The sequence below is a fragment of the Lissotriton vulgaris genome, chromosome 5 (assembly GCF_964263255.1).
Source record: "Lissotriton vulgaris chromosome 5, aLisVul1.2, whole genome shotgun sequence".
In the NCBI taxonomy this organism is placed as follows: domain Eukaryota; kingdom Metazoa; phylum Chordata; class Amphibia; order Caudata; family Salamandridae; genus Lissotriton; species Lissotriton vulgaris.
The window spans coordinates 114437411-114455107 of NC_141693.1; the positions used below are offsets into that span (position 1 = coordinate 114437411).

General features: G+C 46.4%; 1 protein-coding gene across 1 annotated transcript in view; it reads right to left on the bottom strand.

Annotated features, from left to right (window-relative positions):
- ENTR1 (endosome associated trafficking regulator 1) overlaps positions 1 to 17697 on the bottom strand; it is a 261223-nt gene that overhangs the window by 242327 nt on the left and 1199 nt on the right. The gene's annotated exons all lie outside the window — the stretch shown is intronic.

Sequence of the window (17697 nt, forward strand, 5' to 3'; positions counted from 1 at the left end):
GATTGTCCCAGGATCGCCTCGAGAAACAATCACGCAAGTGGCTGCTGCCAACGGCAGCCTGTGACTGCACGGGGAGGTGAGCATGATTACAGTTCACCTCACAGCCCGGTTTGGTTCTATTTTGAGGCTCGGGCGTAGGGGACTGGAGGGAGCCCTTCTAACACTATTAATACGTCCTCACCTGCTGCTACACGGCCCATCCCTTGCAAAGCACATTTCAGCAATTATTTTTTAACAACGGATTCAGCTGCCGCACTTACCTGAATAGATGCACGCTGGGAACTATAGGCTCACATTTGACAGCAGGATCCCTTCGCAGTTGGGTCACCTGATCTCCCACCAATGGGAGCGCTAGAGGAATTACAAAGGAGTGAGAAGGTGATGATGCAGCAACAGCGGCGTCTGAAGAAGGCTGAACACGCCGAAATGCATTATGCCAAGCTGTTCTTGTGAATAAAGGTGTCTCCCCCGCTGTGTCCTCGTGACTCGCTTTCCAGTGAAATGTCAGCCTAACTATAACGTCTCTGTACCCTTTGTTTTTTCTGTGAATTTTCAAGGTTTTTTAAATGCTAAATCCGAACTATAATGTCCCTGAAACCTGTGTTTTTTTCAGTGAATTTCTAAGGGTTTTTAAATGCTAATTCTTAACTGTATTGTCCCTGTAACCATTGGTATTTCTGGGAATTTCTAAGGTTTTTTTAAATACCATTTCATAACTATAACGTCCCTGTAACCTTTGTTTTTTTTGTGAATTTCCAAGGTTTTTCAGTTTGATTTGCTACATATGATTTCCCTGCAACCTTTATTTTTTTGTGTGAATTTTTAAGATTTTTAACTATCAGTCACGTACCTAGAGTGGTGGAGAAAGGGGGCTGGGCCTCCAACTAGCTCTTAGGAATTCTGCTGCGTATGACTTACAGGAGTTACCAGGAGGGCTTCTTGGCCCCCCAGGTCCCTCTGGAGTCAAGGGGACTTTATCCCCCAACTGGCAGTGCATCAGGAGGCACATTTGCAGAGTGGTGGAGAAAGGGGGCGTGCCGTCTGACAACTTCTCAGCAATCCTGCTGTGTGGTACCTACTGTAGGTAACAAGAGATGTAATTGACCCCCAAGGACTTCCTTGGGGGCCAACTACCCCTCCTATTACCTCCAGGAAGTCCCACACAGCAGGATTGCTGAGTTTTGATAGCAAGCCAAGCCCACTTTCTCCACCACTCTGCAAACGCATCTCCTGGTGCGCTCTTGTTTGCGAGGTAAAGTCCTATTCGCTGCTGAGGGTCCTTAGGGGCCAACTAGCCCACCTGTTCCCTCCAGTAGGAGTACTTCCTGCCCTCCCTTTTCCAAGAAATCCAACTCCAAAGTCAGTCAGGGAAGCAGATTGTTTGCTGATTCAATTGTCACTGTTTGACCATTGAGTCCAGTTGTGGGCTCAGACCTTTGGCAGAGAAGGTTTTCCATGCCTTCCCTCCTACCGGTTTGGAGGATGTGCTTTCACATGGGCCTCCGTCTCTCCCAATCCATCCCCAGTTTCATCTTCTGTGTTTTCAATCCGCTGGTCAGTTTCAGACGCATCTGAGGAGACACTCTCACAGTCCTCCGGAGTTTGGTTTGTCGTCTACTGCGGGGGCGGGTGTGGAGGTGAGGAGGTAGTTCCTGCACTTTGATCCAAGTGGTGGGGTTGCCACTGAATAACAGTACTGCATTAGGCACAATGGTTACTCTCTCCTCGCCCACTAGCACATCTTGTCCGGTGTTTTCAAAAGAAAGTCTGGCCTTTGAAAGATAACCTTAAGCTTTGTAGGGTGGAGGAGAACATATCTAATATTCATGTTCATAACTTTCCATATGGCTTCCACAAAGGATTTCAGCTGCTGCTGGACTAAATGTGTGTAATCCAGGAAGATCATAATCTGGAGATGCTCGAAGAGCAGTAACACCTGGCTGCGGGCAAAATGAAGGATGGCATCTCTGTTGCAGTAATTGAGCAGTTTTGCAATCATTGGGGTGGAGTGGGGGGCTTCAGGAGGTGAACATCACACCAGAGCACTAGTCACCTGACAACATCCCTTGTGGTAGGAGGGATTGCAGCCATTACTCCACTAATTACTTTGGGGAAGGATCCTCACAACCCTACAGCGTAGTTATTCCTGCTGGCCCACCCATCCACATCCTCCAGCCAAGACGCGAGTTCTCTAGTCGTTGCCATCATTTCAGTCACTGTTTGTTGCAGGGTTTCTACAGAGTCCTCCAATTCCCACACACCCAGTCCTCCCCCTCAGCCACTTTGCCCCCCACCTGCTGCAAGTCCTGTCTGAGCAAGGGTGAATCTGCGCCCACTGTCCCAATCCGGGCCTCTAATGATTCTCTGGACTGAGATATAGCCGCTAAAATTGCTGTTGTGTCTGCCACACTCAGCCCTGTCTCCTGTAGGCTCTGCAGGCAGGCCACCAGTTGTGGACTTTCCATATATATATTGCACCACTGAGTGGGTGTACTTGTTGAGGGTGCCATGTTTCCTACTAGGCTGTGGTTTGTCTTTGGCCGTGGTGCAGTGGAGCCAGAAGAGACAGAGAGGCCACATAGCCTGAATGCTGGCCTGCCTGCCCTCCCTCGGTCTTCAAAGGGGAAGTGGTATGTGTAGTCAGCAGTAATCCACCAGGATGGTGGGGGAAGCGATTGAGATTCAACGCAGTGTGCCAAGAAGGGGGCCCGCACTCCTAGTTCTCCTCTGCCCTCCACACCCAAGAAGAGCATTTAGTCCGCTGGACTCAACAGTCAAAGTTTCCCTGTACAGGGTGTGAGCCTACTGCCTCTGTGTTTACGGGTCAGAAATGTCAAGGTAGGCCTGAAGCCCTGTAAGAAGGCCAGAGCCCAACCCTTTGGACTGGCTCATGATTGAAACATCACCCGTCGCTATCGCCTGGGCCTCCACCCTCGCTAATGAGCTGGCTCTGGAGTGATCCAGGCATAGCTCACAAAGTGTGCCGGCTTTCCATAGTCCTGTACTGTGGCCTCACCTCGGCACGGTCCTCATTACAGGCTGTAGGATCTCCTCCTAGGCCACCTTTCTCCCACAGCAAATCAGAAGTCATATGGGCTCCATTGTACAAGGATTCTGCAGCAACGCCCCAGGCCTCCTCCAGCAACTTCCCAATTTCTTTGCCTGGGATGGCCACACCACTACTATCCCAGCTTCACTCGTACCCAGGGGTACCCCGGCATCAGCTTCTCCTTCGAGGGAGGATCACAGAACTGGCTGATGGTGGTATATTGCAGGATGAAGGGGTGCGTGGAGCTGAATTAGCTTGTGGCCGCCACCTTCAGTGGCTTGGCCACACCCACCGCAATTAGCTAAGCTTGTGTATTGAAGCAGTAAAATAATCTTCATGATTAAGAGACGCAAATAAATATAGCTGCAGAGCTATTGGATCCTCAATTGATGTAACTACATGCAAACTTGCTCTGTGCTTTTTTGAGTGTCCATCATTCTTCCTATTCATCGGATTTTCTCCTAAGGTGTTATTTTTTGCAGTCTCTTTCCACATTATTAAAGCCATGTTCTTCATTTTCTCATTGTAGACAGCGACTGGAATTGGGTTTAACTTAGTTATCGCAAATAACCTTCAGTTACTTAATTACCTTTGAAATTTCCAAGTGCTGATCAAAATATTCTAAAATCATTAATTTATAAACAGTAATAAATCCCTTAATAGCAAACATCAATTACCATCCTGAGAGACCACTGGTAATACGTAACGACCTGTACATAAGTTGCTTCTAAAATCTATTAAAGAAAACATGCCTGTCAGAACTGGCATCATTGGCGTAGTTTCCCATGAGTTCTTTACCTTCTGACCTGTTTTTGCGGACTTCGTTTTTGCTGGTCTTAGGACTGCGAGCACTTTATCACTGCTAACTAGTGCTAAAAAGCATGAACGCTTTATTTAAAACATGGCAACACTGGTTTATCCACAATTGGCATATTTGATTTACTTATAAGTCTCTAGTAAAGTGCTCTACATGAGCCCATGGCCTGTAAATCAAATGCTACTAGTAAAACCTGCAGCACTGATTGTGCCACCCATTGAAGTAGGCATTTAATCATGTCTCAGGCCCTACCACTGCAGAGCCTGTGGGTGTAGTTTTAAACTGCCATTGCGACCTTGAAAGTTAACCAACTTCCCAGGCCCAAACCTTTTTTATTACATTTAGGTAACCCCCTAAGGTAGGCCCTGGACTGCCCTATGCGCTTAGTGCGGAGTGCAACGTACTTAAAAAGTAGGTCATGTACTTTTATGTTTTGTATGTCCTGGTAGTGAAATACTCTTAAATTCGTTTTTCACTACTGCAAGGCCTATCTCTCCCATAGGATAACAATGGGATTGCTTTATTACATTTAACAAGTGTCATTTCCAATTGGGAAAAGATGGGACCCCCACATTTGGTGTCTCTGGAATCGCAATTTTAGAAACACTTATGGTGAAGTTGGTTTTTAAATTGCAATTCTGAAAATGCCACTTCTTTTCCCCCCAAAGAAAGTCGAAGGTGATACGGACGCCCAGCCAAGCGAGTTGGGCTGGGTCAGAGGACGCTGCAGCTTGTTTATGCGAAAGTATATCAATTCCCAATCGTCCCAGGGAAAAGAAACCAGCCACCCAGACAAGGTCTGTGATATTGCGATTATATAATCAAGGCAGACAAATAATTATGCGTTTCAACTACACGGAGTCTTGATCACATATGGTCAAGTCGTGGAATCCAAACGTGCCAATTTTTGTCTGCCTTGATTAAATAATCGCAATATCACAGACGTTGTCGGAGTGGCTGGTTTCTTTTTCCTAGGAAAATTGGGAAGGGACATACTTTTGCATATTATACATATGAAAAATACTGCCTTTTTTTAAATGAGAGAAAATTGAAGGGCAGAACATTTTTTCATATTTTGAATATTTTTGCTGAACATTATTCTTCACTTTAAACTTCTCCCATTTCAATAACGTCCGTAGGATTATGTTAGACATGTAACGGTGCTTCATACGGCGAACTATATATCCTCTGACCCTGCTCGCAGGCAGGTAACTCCCCACGCTGCTGAATTGCTGTGTCCTGCCTTGCTGCCTTTATTGTTGTATTGCATTGCCTTTATTGTATTGTTGCCAGTCCTTCCTGTGTGCCTAACCTTGTTTTCTTCTTGTCCGGTTGGCCCCTGCTGGCCCTGCCGTCCATCACCCGCTTTCCCGCCACTACGTCCCCACCCCCCTGCTCTCCCATTCGCCACCACCTCCCCTCATATGGAGGCAAGCCCATCTGCGCCAGGATCGCGCCCATCGCCAGAACCCCTGGCCCCCGCAAACCCCACGACGCCCGTCTCCGCTACGATGCAAACACCCTCCACATACTCAACATCGGACGATCACGCACCTGCTGCCTGGCCGCCCCGAAGCACACTCAAGGACCCTTCTCCAGACGGAACTCAAGCTTCACAAGCATCAGGCAGGCCAACCCACCGACCAGGAAGGAAGCCAACTACCTCCGATGCATTCTTCTCAACCCCCGCTCCGCCCGCAAACACGCCATTGACATCTGGGGCCTACTCGACTCCAGCACCCCAGACGTTGCCTTCCTGACGGAGACCTGGCTGAACCCCTCCTCGGCACCCATCGCCATAGCCATCCCGGAAGGCTACAAGATCACCCGCAAGGACCGCACCAACGGAGTAGGAGGCGGAATCGCCATCGACCACAGAAAGCCTCTCAAAGTCTCAACAAACATTCACAGCACCCTCAGCACCGCCGAACACCTGCACTTCCAGATCCACACTGACCCCAACACCACCCTCAGAGGAACCCTAGTCTACAGATCCCCCGGTCCCCGACCACAGTTCATCACCGACTTAGTCAGCACACACACCCTTACCTCTACGGACTACATCCTCCTCGGGGACCTGAACTTCCACCTCGAGAACAACAATGACTACAACTCTTCTACCCTGATCGCCAACCTCGGTCTCATACAACTAGTCACAACACCCACCCACTCCGCCGGCCACACACTTGACCCCATCTTCTTCGCAAGGCCCCACGTCTCCTTCAACCACACCACCGAACTCCACTGGACCTACCACTGTTGCATCCACTTCACCTTCCAGAAACCCACCACGCACCACCGCACCCATCAAATGACGTTCTGTTGCTGGAGCAAAGTCACCGAATACTAGCTAACCACCGCCCTCGCTCGGAACCCACCCTCAGACCCGACCGACCCAGACGCCGCAGCCCGCAACCTCACACAGTGGATCGATGACTGCGCCACACCCATCCCCCACTCAAGAAACCCCCAACAGCCACACCAGAAAGAAAGCCAGCTGGTTCACTGAAGAACTCCCGGCCTCCAAGCAATCCTGCCGAAAGCTAGAGAAGAAGTGGATCCGTGAACGAACACCGGAAAGCTACGCAGCCCACAAGAATGCCAAACGCAGACACCACCACCTCATCAGATCTGCCAAAAGGGCCTCCTTCAAAGACCGCCTAGACAACAACGCACACAACAGCAAAGAGCTCTTCAACATCGTGAAGGATCTCTCCAACCCCACCTCCAACACCAAAGACATCCCACTTTCACAAGACCTGTGCGACTCGCTGGCCACCTTCTTCCACCGAAAGATCACAGACATCCACGACAGCTTCAACATTGCTACCACCCCGCTAACCACCAAGACCTCCGCCCCCACGACCACCCCCCGCACCAACCGCCTGCTCTCCTGGACCTACATATACAACAACGACACCATCAAGATCATGAGCACCTTCCACTCCGGATCCCCGTCAGACCCTTGCCGTCACCACATCTTCAACAAAGCCAGCACCACCATTGCATCCCATCTCCGGAAAGCCATCAACATCTCCTTCGAGACAGCAACCTTCCGGAGAGCTGGAAGCACGCCGAGATCAACACCTTACTCAAGAAACCCAAGGCGGACCCCAAGGACAGCAAGAACTTCCGACCCATCTCCCTGCACCCGTTCCCGGCGAAGGTCATCGAGAAGGCCGTCAACAAAGCACTGACCAGCGTCCTCGAGGAGAACAGCATCCTGGACCCGACCCAGTCCGAGTTCCACAGCACCGAACCTGCCCTCATCGCCGCCACAGACAACATCAGGACCCTGCTAGACAACGGAGAAACCGCAGCCCTCATCCTCTTGGACCGGTCCGCCGACTTCGACACGGTCTCCCACCGCAATCTACGAACACGCTTCCACGATGCTGGGATCCAAAGGAAGGACCTGGACTGGACCACCTTCTTCCTCTCCGGCAGAACACAGAGCGTCCGCCCCCCCCCCCTTCCGCTCGGAAGCCATTGAGATCATCTGCGGCGTACCCCAGGGCTCATCCCTCAGCCCTACATTGTTCAACATCTACATGGCACCGCTCGCCAACGTCGCCCGACTGCATGACCTCAACATCATCTCTTACACTGATGAAACCCAGCTGATCTTCTCCCTCACCAAGGACCCCCACACCGCCAAAACCAACCTCCACGAAGGAATGAAGGCCGTCGCCGACTGGATGAGAAACAGTCGACTGAAGCTGAACTTGGACAAAACGGAGGTCCTCATCCTCGGATCAGCCCCCTCTGCCTGGGACGACTCCTGGTGGCCGACCGCACTAGGAACAGCTTCAACGCCCACCAAACACCCACACAACCTAGGGATCCTCCTCGACTCCACCCTGTCTACGACGAAGCAAATCAACGCCGTCTCTTCCTCCTGCTTCAACACCCTCTGCTTGCTCCGCAGGATCTACAAGTAAATACCCACCGAAACGAGAAGGATGGTCACCCATGCCCTCGTCAGCAGCAGACTGGACTACGGAAACGCCCTCTATGCAGGAGCCTAAGCCAAACGCCTGAAACGGCCCAAACGCATCCAGAACGCCTCTGCACACCTGATCCTAAACATTGCTCGCTGCAGCCATGTCACACCCCACCTGAGAGACCAGCACTGGCTCCCCGCCAACAAGAGGATAACCTTCAAGCTCCTCACCCATGCACACAAAGCACTCCACAAAATCGGACAAGCATACCTCAACAGCCAACTCAGCTTCTACACCCCCACCTGCCAGTTCCGCTCCGCCGACCACGTCCTCACCACTATCCCCCGCATCCGAAGAGTCACCGCCGGCAGCAGGTCATTCTCCCACCTCACTGCCAAGACATGGAAAACCTTCCCCACCCGCCTACGGCAGACCCAAGACCTACTGACCTTCAGAAGTCTCCTCAAGACCTGGCTTTTCCAACAGTAGCATGAATCCCCGCCCCCCCCCCCCATTCTCCCCTGCGCCTTGAGAATCTCACGGGTAAGTAGTGCGCTCTACAAATGCTTTGATTGATTGTTTGATTGTACCAAAAATACATATGACACACGTTCTCAGTCACCCATACCCATTTATATGCACACGTTCATACATCCCCAAAGACCACACTCTCACTGACACACATGGCAGCCCTGTCATGTTGCCCCTAATAAAAGTATTTTGTTTAAACCATAGTTTCTGGCTAAAAAAACATTAGGGTTTAAGTCATTGAAGCTGGGTGTGGGGTGTGGGGTTGTATGGAAACCTTGCACGAGTTCTTTAGCCTTCAGTAGCTCACAATGCAATGATTTTCATTGCTCATAAGTGGCTCTCGCTACGAAAAGGTTGGAGACCTCTGAAGTAGCATGTCCTCCCTGAAGTGCATTTCTATATGTGAGAAGCTAAAAACATATCAGGGAAATGACTGAATCTAATTGGTTTTCTAGCCCCTATTCATAAAGCCATTGAACATCTTAAGTCACTGTAAGTAAAATGTAGACAAGTTTAATTGCCAAAATTCTCACTGTTGACATGTTTCATTGCCAAAACTTTCCTGGCACTTTAGTGCTGCGAGAGTTTTGGCAATTAAACAACCATGTTTGCCTTCTCCTTACAATGGTCTTAACATGTCCAATGGCGTCCCTTTTCAAGCTTTTGGGACAGCCTCTTTCCAACTCCTCTTCAGGCATCCACCTTCCCCTAGACCAGAGGTCTTCAAACTTTTGGATGCCGAGACCCCCCCCCACCGTCAACATTTTCAGGCGTAAGGACCCCCTCCTGACAAAAATTTCTAAACCCTGTGTGGGTGACAAGAGTACCCAAGTGACTGCACGGTGAGCGATGCAACAGTGTGAGAGTAGGGTAAAAGGAGTGACTGCAGGGTGAGTGAGGTGACCATATGAATTTGGATTCAGCTGTAAGTACAGAGTGGGGCAAATTAATGCATGGTTAGTGATGGCCTTGTTTGAGTGAGCTACAGATTGAGCTGTGAGGAGGAACAGGTGAGTGAAGTGTCACATGAGTGCAGGGTGAGTAGTGTGCTTATGTGACTGCAGGGTGAGGTACAGGGTGAACAACGCAAGCGCATTGTTAGTGCAGAGTGATCACTGTGTGCAGGGTGAGCATGTGAATGGTGTGAGTGCAGGATGAGCAAGTGAATGATGTGAGTGCATTGTGATCAATGTGAGTGCAGGGTGAGCGGGAGAATGTTGTGAGTGCATAGTGATCGGTGCGAGTGCATGGTGATCAGTGCGAGTGCATGGTGATCAGTGCGAGTGCATGGTGATCAGTGCGAGTGCATGGTGATCAGTGCGAGTGCATGGTGATCAGTGCGAGTGCATGGTGATCAGTGCGAGTGCATGGTGATCAGTGCGAGTGCATGGTGATCAGTGCGAGTGCATGGTGATCAGTGCGAGTGCATGGTGATCAGTGCGAGTGCATGGTGATCAGTGCGAGTGCATGGTGATCAGTGCGAGTGCATGGTGATCAGTGCGAGTGCATGGTGATCAGTGCGAGTGCATGGTGATCAGTGCGAGTGCATGGTGATCAGTGCGAGTGCATGGTGATCAGTGCGAGTGCATGGTGATCAGTGCGAGTGCATGGTGATCAGTGCGAGTGCATGGTGATCAGTGCGAGTGCATGGTGATCAGTGCGAGTGCATGGTGATCAGTGCGAGTGCATGGTGATCAGTGCGAGTGCATGGTGATCAGTGTGAGTGCATGGTGATCAGTGTGAGTGCATGGTGATCAGTGTGAGTGCATGGTGATCAGTGTGAGTGCATGGTGATCAGTGTGAGTGCATGGTGATCAGTGTGAGTGCAGGGCGAGCGTGAAAGTGAAGGCGAGAATGAGGAGTGAGTTGTCTGAATGCAGGGTGCATTCCCAGAAACTTGAAGAGTCAGATATAAGTTAAACTATTGCTATAATGGCATTTATCAGGGATCGAGGGTGGAGGAAATAAATAATGTGCTGATACAGTTCATTATTTTGATGGCCCAGAAATATGCACTCACCAAAAGCTGTATTTTTAGCACTTATCTGTGAATACTTAGAACAGCAAATATAAATAGAAAGTACTTTTAAATGTGTTGTAGGGCTGCCTCAATGATCCATGACTGATAATTAAAGAGAACAAAGACAGAAAAGTCACATAGCTAATTAATACATACTTTTTTATTTATAACTCTATTTAGTGTCAAGAGCAGGTCTCTGCGGGCTCTTTAAACAACACACGGCAGGCATTTTTCTTTTGGCTACCCAACTTTATATTTCTTTTCATTAAATGCATTCTCACACTACAGCAGTAAGTGTAAAAATACAAATGTAAGGAATAGGCAGAGTGGGGGCCCAGGGGGTACTGGAACCATTAAAATAACTAAGCCTAGGTAACCAGTTAACAAAGGCATGTAAATATGCAAATGGTCTTTAAAGACCTGTGAAAAGCTCAGGCGGCTGGAGATAAGACTCTAGACACCCCCCAGCCGAGCCCCCAGCAGCGCGAGCTGCACTGCAGCAGCCCGGGCTGATAGACACTACAGGGAAGGAGGGGGGCTGAAGCTATGGGTCTGGGCAGAAGTGTGAAGGGAATGCGCGACCCCCTTCCTATCACTCCACGGTCCCCCTGGGGGTCGCAGCCCACAGTTTGAAGACCCCTGCCCTAGACCCAACAATATCTTAATAAAATGAAGCGCACGTTGCAACCCCTACATTTCCAATCAGAACTTCTACCCCACATTCCTCAGAGACTGCAGCTTTCTCAATGGCTCCAGAAATGAAACCACAAAGGATTTCTTCTATACCTTCCTCAACACTCTGGAAATTAAATAATGCACCTTGGAACCAAACTATTCCAAAGCCAGCCCTCATCATTTCCGCTCCCCCTCGCTACAAGGGTGAGCTTTGATAATCCTGGACCAGACTGATAACGTCATATTCCTCTTTACCACCCTTCAGAACATCCTGCTGCACTATGGTTTACCGAAAAGAGACCGTCTAACATTACACTTCATTCAAAATTGCTTAAAGATCATCATCTAGGAAGAATTCATCAACCTGCTGAGCACAATCTAGCCCACAACAGATGCCAACCCTTTCACTACCAGTGTGTGTTTGTGTACCACTGGGCCAAACTATGAGTTTTTTTTCTGGCACATGCAGAGCTAAGTATTGTGAAAACCTCACATCAATATCTCATGGTAACCAGAAGATATAATGAAAAATGTGAAGACATTTTCAATTTTTGAAAAAGTGTTCAATATTTCTTCTCATTTGGACAAATATACATTTTGAACACTAAACAAAGAAATGGAGCAGTCCGGAAATACCAAATATGTGTGGGGTTTCTAAAGGGGACGAAGCCTGCACAATTATATATGAGTGCTTGTAGCAAAATTCACAGTTACAATGGACAGATGTCAAACTCAGAATTATGTGGAAGTATAAAAAAACATATATTTCATAATTTTGTGTGCGCTTAGGAATCTACTAGTGCAAACAAAATGTCCGTTCCTGACAGGCTGGACAGTAGAATACTATGAATTTTAGCATTTTTTTCCCAAAAACATGGTACTTCCCTCCAGTCTCCATCACGCATTAACATATCCCTGTCAAGGCTTGACCCTCAACTTTATTCCTCTGGATACCTTGAGCTGTGTACCAGAGATGCGCATATTTTAAGCAGAAGGTGCCCACCTGCACTCCTTTTTGTGACTGAACCTTATTATGTTCTTAACAGACTTTGACCCAGAGCAAGAGAGAAAAAAACACAAAAACAGAAAAGGAGGAAGAGAAAGACTGACAACAGTAAGAAAGGGAGAAAGCGGAAATAAAAAAAGAGCCTGTAAGAGTGAGATAAAAAACTGGCACAATATCTGGTGGGATGTACGACAGGACAACGCGATCATTTTGATCGCGGTACTTTACAACACGGTTTTCACATTGCAAGTCGTTACAACGACTTGCGTTGGTGGGTGTTGGATTGAGGATTAATATAATTTTCTATTCCAACTCCAGCCCACGTAACAGTAGGGAAGGTGTTGGAATGGAAAATCATACTAGTCCTTAACCGCGTTGTAAATGATGTTTCCCTATCTGGTGGGAGATTAAAAAGGCATTAGGTGGAATCCAGACTATGCAGCCTTGGCATTCAGCCTCCCACCCTTTTACGGCACCGATGGTAGGCTTCTGAACAAAACTTTAAGCCCCAGCACCTTTTTGTTGTAATCTGCTTCTTATGTAATGCATCTCCCTTGCTCTGATGCTCTGCCTGATGATCTAGCTATATGATGTCATTTGGAATGTTATGGATGTTTGTACTTGAAGGGGGAGCAGTTGGAGAAGATGGGCTGAGCAGCCAGTAAGATGCTCCTGGTGGGGCTTACTTTAAGACTTACAATGGAATTTACAAAGATGTAACTTGAAGAATAAACTACAACTACAAGAGCTGTCTACTAGACTTCATTGATTTCTACATTGGCGACGAGGATGGGATCCTCAATGAGGTTCGCACACTTCAAATCAGGGGGGGATCAACACTGCACTGTGGAAGTCAACACCACAATTCAAATTCCCTGCTATCATTAACGTATCACTTTAAAAAGGTGAAGACCTCTCATCTCACAATTCCAGTTATCATCACTTTACTCTGGGGCTTGATCTTGCCCTCTTGACCTTGATCTACACATATATAACCATAGGAAGAGAGGTGGATTTCCCCTTGGGAGGTTACTGTGTGTCAGCGCTCCAAGGCCTCCGGGTAGCATTGTGCTTTACAAAACCCAATTTCATTTCATTTCATTAGTGGTTTATAGGGAGGTGGATTCCCCCTTGGGAGGTTACTATGTGTGGTGGTTCACAGGTAGGTGGATTTCCCCTTGGGAGGTTACTGTGTGTGGTGGTTTATAGGGAGGTGGATTCCCCCTTTACGAGGAGGTATGTGTTGTCTTATTGGGAAGATACTGTGTATCATTGCGTTTGTGGTGCTGCAATAGTAGGCAGACGAACATTGTAGTATGTACATCGGAGGGTATGTAAATTTTGCCTGGTCCTGCAATAGTATGCAGTAGAGGGTGTTCTTAGTAAGTGGACGGTATATTATAGTGTGTGCAGTAGAGGGCATATGGTATTCCCTGGTCCTGCCATTTGTTTAAGTTTACGACTTCTATATTACTACTTTATTACTTGCATTACTATTACTACATTTACTATGTCATTATTATTATTATTATTATTGCAAAAACAACAGTTGATGGACAGAATGCAGAACAATGTCATACATTCACCCCAGTACAGAGATCTGGGCCTACATCCATCGTTTTTTTGCACTCCACACCACCCCAGTTCAGACATGGCCATATGCAAATCAGCCTTGACCCTGTGCCTCATGGGAACAGTCCAGCCCGAACTGCCAAGCCATGTCTTTCCTGGACCAGAATCAAGCATCCTAGAACCAGTTTCTGGCTATCAGCCGTCTTCAACCAGGATAGCTTGACTCCAGTGGCGTAGTGAGCACGGGACCCACGTCTGTCCTTCCCACATAGGGTGAACAGCAAAACACACAAGATGATGGACGGAATGTTGCAGAATGGCAAAACATTCACCCCCAGTCACATGCTCAGACGCGAGTCCCATGCTCTCCACACCACTAGAGTCAAGCTATCCTGGCTGAAGACGGCTGATAGCCAGAAACCGGTCCTAGGATGCTTGATTCCGGTCCAGGAAAGACATGGCTTGGCAGTTCGGGCTGGATTGTTCCCATGAGGCACAGGGTCAAGGTGATTTGCATATGGCCATGTCTGAACTGGGGTGGCGTGGAGTGAAAAAAAACGATGGATTTAGGCCCCGATCTCTGTACTGGGGTGAATGTATGACATTGTTCTGCATTCTGTCCATCAACTGTTGTTTTGCATTATTAATATTATTATTATCATCATTATTATTACATAAAGAAGGCTGTCTTACTGTTTATTACTCACATTGTTACTATTGCATCGTTATTATTACACAGGGAAGGCTATTTTATTACCTACATTATTACTATTGCATCATTATTATTACATAGGGGAGGCTATTTTATTACTTACATTACTATTTTCTTATTATTGCATTACTTTTACATCATTATTATTACATAAGGAGAGTTTGGCTCATGTTATTATGGTGTTCTTTTACATTTACTTCTGGAATGTTTATCTTCTCTTCCTATGGTTATATATGTGTATACTATTTCATTTTGTTAAATATTATAAAGGGGAAGATGTGTAGTAATCTGCTTCTTATGCAATGCATCTCCCTTGCCCTGATTCTCTGCCTGATGCTCTAGCTAAATTATGTCATTTGGAATGTTATGGATCTTTGTACTTGAAGGGGGAGCATTTGGAGAAGATGGGCTGAGCAGCAAGGAGGCTGCTCCTGGTGGGGCTTATATTAAGACTTACAATGGAATTTAGCAAGATGTAACTTGAAGAATAAACTACAACTACAAGAGCTGTCTACAGACTTCATTGATTTCTACACTTTTCTTTTAAAATGTAGGCACTGCTGACATGTATGGGTTTCCTTCCCACAGGCAATAAATTGCTAGAAGTGCATTTTGTAAATCTGGAAAACAGATAAACACAAAATCCTGCTTTAGGGTATCAGTCTTTTGGTGACTGATATAACTCCTGGGCTGTATAAAAATATAACACAGCCACATTTTTTTAAACCTACACATCCTAAAGATTTCTTCGCTAGGGTGCCAAATCATTGCCAGGTTGGCTGGCTACAAGATCACGCTGAACATAAAGTTTGTCAAATGTTTAAAATAAATTCCCCAAAACCTGGTTATTTCCTATAGTATCCTATGCATACAAACATATTGCACCCATGCAGGACCCAAATTTGCATTTCCCTAGGTCTTTTGATTATGGGGTTATCAGTCATGGGTGGCTTTTCTGTGGGTTTTTTTTTTAGGGATCTACACAGTCATTTAGTGAGATCTGGTGTTTGGTCTTCTGGAGTGCTTATACCAATTACTTGTGCGACTCTTGGGATGATAAAGTGTTCTTTGCCCAGTCAATAGTGCTAGTCTATTACTAGTGTTGCTTGCAGTGTGGCATCTTTGAGATGTGTTGATTTTTTGGGGTCTTCTGTCTAATGTGCTTTGTTGGTTGAGTGTGTTGTATATTTTGTGGAAGTGCTGTTGTGAGTTAAGTGTTACTCAACTACATAGCATGTTGGTGCTGCGTTTGAAGTTTTTGGTATGTTCTACTGTATCTTTTCTGTGAGTATGTGTGACATTTCATGGGAGCAAATGTTTGAGATTTCTGCTGTTGAATTTAGTCACATGCCGCAAACATAACCAGAGGAGCGACATAGTGCTAAGCGCATTTTCTAAGTAAAGAATATTGAACTAGGCCAAGTAATCCAGATTGCGAAGTAAATAGACTCTATGAAACATTTAATCACTAAGAGTAATGGCACCAACCTGATTGCATAGTAATTTTGTGATATGTGGGACAGTCCACATTTAAGCCCAGATTTTGTGATATATATTCTTGATTTGTCTGAGAAAATGTGGTAATATATGGCAATTTTGCTAAAAAATGTGACAAAACAACTGTGCAGGGGAGGTTTTTTTTCTTAAACTGTCATCAACAACAGGTTTGCAGCTCTAAAATCTATCCAAGCTTTCTGAAACAGGCAGATATGGGAAAAAACTAACTTTTTCACCACAATTTTAGCACTTTTGTAAGTGTTATTCAATAGGACCAGAGGAACACACAAGAACATGAAGAATACAACGTAAGGCGTCAGAAGAAACCAGGTAGCACACAAAGTGAGAGGGGGCGCTACTCATTACACATTGGGAGGGGTGGTGCAAGATAGAAAGACACAAAAGGGACAAAAGTATGGAAAACTTTGGGATCAGTACTTTTTTAGGGGTTGGAGAAATGGGGAACCACACTGGGAGAGTAGGAAACAGAGGTACAAAACTTTTCACAAATGTAGAAAAATGGTATACCTCAACTACTACCAAGTGGGACAAATTGACTCCTGATGATACACAAAGCTACCTAAACGTCTCCTCTAATCCAGACATACAACACCTCAAACACTGCTTGCACATCATCAGGACATGGATATCCAGTAACTACCTGAAACTCAAAATGCCCCCAAGACAGGATTCCTGCTATTCCCATGAACAAAAGGAAAACCATACAAACCTGGCTCAAAGATATGAACCTTGAACGCTGAATGTCAAGTCACTTAGAAGACACCAATCTCGCCCTCAAGAAACACCACTGCCAAAAATCCCACAGAGATGACTTGGTACCAGTGCTCTCTTCTAAGTAAGTGAACTGTGTGTTCTAGAAAGCAACTTCAAAACTGCTTTTCAAGCCCTCACAGTCTTGCACCTGGAGGATGCTAACACCCTTCTACGTACCCTCCAAGGCTCCACAGTGGTACAACTTAAGGGAATTTTAATCGGCAAGCCTCATCCAGGGCACATCACCCCATTCCAATTGGCATCACTTAAGGGAATCTTACATAGCAAATCTCATCCAGGGCACATCCTACCCCATTCTGCTGGATTCCATCATCACAAGCAGTTGCATTATTTACAAAGTCATTACGACTATCATCCTTGCTTATTTTGCTGAAAAACTCCCCATCTCTGGTAGTTCTCAGCCAAGAAACCATTGACTACAAAGAAGAGTTTAAAAAACAAGACAGCAGGACTTTTCAATCCATGCGACCAGGACCTGAAACAACATTCCTGTATCCATCAGATCGTCTCCAACACTCTTCCAATTTAGGAAGAGCCATAGAGTCATTCTTAACACTCACGGAGCACCTAACTAAAAATCTTCCAGGACAAGATGCCTCCAAGCTGACAAATTACCATATCAATTCATGAACAATCGCATCAAGGATATGATCAATCTCATGTACAAAAAAGAATGAAAAACTACACTGCAATGGTTATCTGGCATCCGATGACAGTGAGTTTTCTTGCATAAAAAAACACAAGCTGCCAATATTTATGAGCCAGGTTCATTAACCCAGCCAGTTGCTCTACTGGCTACATGGAGACACAGGCAGTACTCCCAGCAAAACAAGCTCGGACATTATTTGGATAAAGGAGGTTAAAAAGAACACTGGCAATGAGCGTCCTGCCACTGCAACCCCAGAATGTATATTATTGTTATGGGTTTGGTAGAATTGAACATTTCATCAGATATACCGTTTTAGAGAGAGAAAAATGTAAGACCTAATAAGAATTCTTTTTACGAAGTTTAAAGAGGTGGCTGGAATGCAAGTCATATATGTTTTAAACAAAATATATTACAGTTTAATTGAACGGCA